Source organism: Chrysemys picta, chromosome 12 (genome assembly GCF_011386835.1).
Source record: "Chrysemys picta bellii isolate R12L10 chromosome 12, ASM1138683v2, whole genome shotgun sequence".
Classification (NCBI taxonomy): domain Eukaryota; kingdom Metazoa; phylum Chordata; order Testudines; family Emydidae; genus Chrysemys; species Chrysemys picta.
This window is the reverse complement of record NC_088802.1, coordinates 19,614,400-19,619,215: the sequence shown is the minus strand read 5'-3', so window position 1 is coordinate 19,619,215 and position 4,816 is coordinate 19,614,400. Positions and strand designations below refer to the sequence as shown.

General features: G+C 47.4%; 1 pseudogene; it reads right to left on the bottom strand.

Annotated features, from left to right (window-relative positions):
• Window positions 1–3,300: 3,300 nt before the first annotated feature.
• LOC135974599 (olfactory receptor 14A16-like) lies at window positions 3,301–4,221 on the bottom strand (annotated as a pseudogene).
• Between the last annotated feature and the right edge of the window lie 595 nt (window positions 4,222–4,816).

The window sequence follows — 4,816 nt, the reverse complement described above, 5'->3', positions numbered from 1 at the left end:
CAGTGATTTCCTTGGTGCCTAAAATTAGGTGCTGCCGCACTGCAGGTCACCACGCCTGGGTCTGTTTATGGATCCAGGCACCAATGGGTTTTTCAAAAGCAACTAGGCATCTAAATCCCATTGAAATCAATGAGTTTTGGAAACCTAGATGCTTTACAAAAGCCTACCGGGCACCTAAACACCTTTGAAAACCAGGCCTTAGGTGATGAAGTGCAGGTATCTATACTGGGCAATGATACCCTGGTGTGCAGCTGTGGGTCCATTGACTCATGATCTTTGAAATCCACCAGAGATCATAGAATCACAGAAATGCCGGGCTGGGAGGGACGGAAAGCCAAGGGGAATCGGGTGCCTGGCTCTTTGAAATCCCATCTTAAATTCCTGGAAAAAATAGCCCACCCCTTTGAAGAACATGCCCATATCTCTGCTAATTCCACGGCTGGCGCCAGCTCAACTAATAGAAAAAAGTGAACTCCTGTCTTTAGTAGGTATGTTAAAGAATCACAGAACCATAAAAATGTGGGGCTGAAAAGGACCTCGAGAAGCTGAGGCAGGACCTAGGAACACTGGACCAGCCCTGACAGGTGCTTGTCCAACCTGTTCTTAAAAACCTCCGGTGATGGGGCTTCCACAACCTGCCTTGGCAGCCTGTTTCAGAGTTTAACTGTCCTTAGAGTTAGAAAACTTTTCTTAATCTGTAACCTAAATCTCCCTTGCTGCAGATGCAGCCCATTACTTCTTGTCCTATCTTCAATGGACATGGAGGAGAATAGATCACCATCCTCTTTATAACTGCCCATAACATATTTGAAGACTGTTATCAGGTCCCCACTCAGCCTTCTTTTCTCTTCCCAGTACGGCAACTACCATTGAGGAAATGATCAAAGAGCAGCAAAATCCCTTGTGCCATATGCCAAACCATATGCTGGGACAACAAATACAATAGGGCTCAGAACTTCAAATCTATCAAATTACCTAATTAGCTTTGAAAATTCCCTTCAATCGGGACTGCACGTCCAATTCACCTTGGTAGCTTTTACCAAGGCTAGTCGTGGATTCTCCATCTCTTGATGTCTTTAGATGGAGACTGAATGCCCTTCTGGAACATGCATTCGTCAAACATAACTTATTGGGCTCAAGATAGGGGAAAATACCCTTTGATCTATAGGAGGTCAGACGGCTCAGACTGGGTGATATAATGGTCTTTTCTGGAATTAAATGCTATGAATATTCCACAAAAATTTCTATTGATGGGACCTAGGGTCCAAATACCCTAGAGACCTTTAAAAAGAGACTGAAAACAGGCTTTAGAATTATAGTTTGGTCCTTAACTGAGAGCCCTGAAGAACTAAATCCTTCTTTTCACCTATAAAGCAAGTTCACGTGCCCAGGGCCGTGTGTCTGACACCTAACCCAGAGACATCATGTCTAGGGAGAAGACAGGAGGTTATTCTAAGAGCAGAGATGGGATTTTCTAAAAGTCCTGAGGAATTAAACGCAAGTTCCCAAGGACTCCTTTAACTCCATTAGGCCCTACTCCAGAAGGGAGCCACAATATTCACTGTTAGACAATATACCCGCCACCAGTGCCTCTGGGACATAATGCAGGAGATCCAGTTTGTTGGAACATATTCCTGGCAGAGGAGGTATCTAGGAAGCCGTGCAGAAGGTGTTCGGGAGAGGTGAGCATGGTGGGTCGAGGTAGCTGGCTATTTATTTGGTTTTAAGCCAGATAATCCTCTTCTTTTGTGCATTGTCTGCAGTCATGTTTTTATCCACTATCATGGATGAGGGACTCAATCAAGGTCACACTGGCTGCAGGGCCACGCAGGCCGGGGTGTGGCCACAGCTTTCCCACAAATACAAGAATGTCCGGTATTCTAGCAATGCATCAGTAGCCAACCTAATTGAGGGCAGAAATGGGTAACGTTTTTCCAAGCCTTTGGCAGATTGTTTAACTTAGCTAAAAACATAGCAGCATCTGTCATGAACATGTTGAGGAAACCATTTCCCAATGACAAGTTACTTTGACCAGCTCTAACAACCTGAGCTGAGAGTAACACACACACCCGTGCCCATGTCATGTATCTTTGGTCTGCAGGGTACAGAGGGACTAGGAATGGGCATGTCAGAGATGATCCGGGAATAAACCTGCCCCTCCTCTTGCTAGGGAGCCCCTCCCCTCTTAGGTCTCACTCCCACTGCTGTTCTGCAGTAGCTTGGTAGGCAACATCAGCCTCTGATTAGTGCAGGAATAAGGTCCCCTGAAGTTCTCAGGCCACTTACGTGTATGCGAGGGTCACCATCTAATCTAGGCTGGCACCTGGGGGACTCAAACAGAGACATCTAAGGCCCAAAGTACGAGCTTTTACAGCTTGAGCTGAAGAACCAGGCTGTCTGACAGCCACTGGAACAGGCTCCGATCCTCAGGTGCGGCACAGAGGGGCCTCATAACATGCATTGCCCATGGGTGGTGTTTATAGAGTGACACTGCACAGCTACACAGGTCAAGGGCTCCATCTGAACTGGAGTCACCTCCCTCAGCCAGGAAGACAGGGCCTCACAGACAGTTGTACTAATGCAATGCCATGGACTCTACTAGTGTTTATTCTCTGTGTGGCCCCTTCTCCTCTCCCCCGTCCCTGCACATACATAAAGACACAGAGTCATAGAGTTCAAGGCCAGAAGGAACGACCAGTACACCCAGTCGGATCTCCTGTACTCCAACACCAAACCCAACAACTGAAATTAGACCAAAGTGTCACAGCCCTCAGGAGACTAGACAGTTCTGTGCCACCGGCAGAGAATAGGAGAGACTGAGGTGCACCAGTGCCTGTGGTCCCCGCAAAGGGAGGGAAATGATTGTGATACACCCAGAAAATCCTGGCAAGTGACCTGCACTACACTCTGGAGATGAAAGCGAAACCCTCCTAAGGTCCCTGCCAATCTGAACGGGGGAGAAATTCCTACCTGACCCCCAGATGGTGATCAGTTAGATCATGAAAATGTGGGCAAGAACCAGCCAGGCACGCACCTGAGAGAGAGACTGGCTTGGTGCCACCTCAGATCCCTGCCACATCCCACCCAATGGGCCATCTCCAGCTAGGGCCGCCAAATCACCCCAGCGGCACTGACATCAGCGGAGTTAATCTAGATTTGCATTGGTGCAACTAGGTCAAAATCAGACGTGTTTGTGTGCAATCTGTGTGGTTATGAAAATAACTGACATTAATGAATAGCTAAAGATACTACACAAGCAAACTTTAATTAGAGAAAGACAGAAAATTAATTCTTGGTGAATTACCTACACCCAGTCAGTCTCCCCAGGGCAGCTTTGATCTCTTTGTTCCTCATGCTGTAGATAATTGGATTCACGATTGGTGGCAATACGGAATAAAGAACAGACGCCACAAGATCCAGAGCAGATGGGGAGCTGGAGGTGGGTTTCAGGTAGGCAAAGGCCACAGTGCAAACAAACAAGGAGACCACAGTGAGGTGAGGAAGGCAGGTGGAGAAGGCTTTATGTCGTCCCTGCTCAGAGGGGATTCTGAGCACTGATTTGAAGAGCTGAACATATGACACAATCATAAAAACAAAGCAGACTAAGACTGAACACACACTAAATGCAAGTACCCCAACTTCACTAAGATAGGAGTCAGAGCAGGCGAGCTTGAGTAGATGGGGGATTTCACAGAAGAACTGATCCACCATGTTGCCTCCACAGAAGGTCAATGCAAACGTGTTCCCAGTGTGTAGTACAGAGTTGAGAATCCCACTGATCCAGGCACCAGCTGCCATTTGGACACAAGCTCTGCTGTTCATCATTGTGTCATAGTGCAGTGGTTGGCATATGGCAACATATCGGTCATACGCCATGACAATGAGAAGGGAAAAATCCGCTGTCACAAAGAAGACTAGGAAAAAGACTTGGGCAACATATCCAGCATAGGAAATGAACCTGGTGATCATGAGGGAGTTGGCCATGGATTTGGGGACGGTGACAGAGATGGAGCCAACGTCTAGGATGGACAGATTCATCAGGAAGAAGTACATGGGGGTGTGAAGGTGATGGTCGAAGGCGATGGCCATGAAGATGAGAAGATTCCCCACCAGGGCTGCCAAGTACATCACTAGAAACCCCACAAAGTGCCAAATCTGCAGCTCCCGAACATCAGAGAATCCCAGGAGAAGGAACTCGGTCACGGTGGTTCAGTTGGACATTTTCTTCCTTAGGACATCCTGTGATGGTTGCAGAGGGAGGAACAAGAGCAAGGGCCAGGATTAAATCAGTAAAATAACTCTCCTTTTGTGAAAACCACCTGAATTTCCTTGAGTCAGACCCTCAGCTCAATGGACTCCAGTGCAGTGACTACTAATTTACACCAGGGTGATGGAGAGGAGAATTAGGAATAATTGCTTTTGAGGTATTTGTATATCTCTGTCACCCAAAGGTGGGCGAACTATGGATAATCTTGTATAAATGTTTCTATCCATAGTTTACTGAGGGGAATCGGGTGTCTGGCTGGCCAGATTCTGCTGTCAGGGGCATTGCTGCGAATGTGGGGTAATTTCACAGCATGCCATGGAATTACTCCCCATTTATACTGCTCTAAATGGGAGCAGCATCTCGCATGGAGGTGACCAAACCCAGCCATAATTACGCGGTAAACTCTAATCATGAATACAGCTCAGGAGTCCTGATGCCCCGTCCCCAGTTCTAGCCATTTTCCATGCTCGCTGCGAGAGACAGACATTCCAGCTCCCCTCCTGCTTCTCTAACCACTCAACTAAACTACCTTCCAGAGCTTGAAAGGGA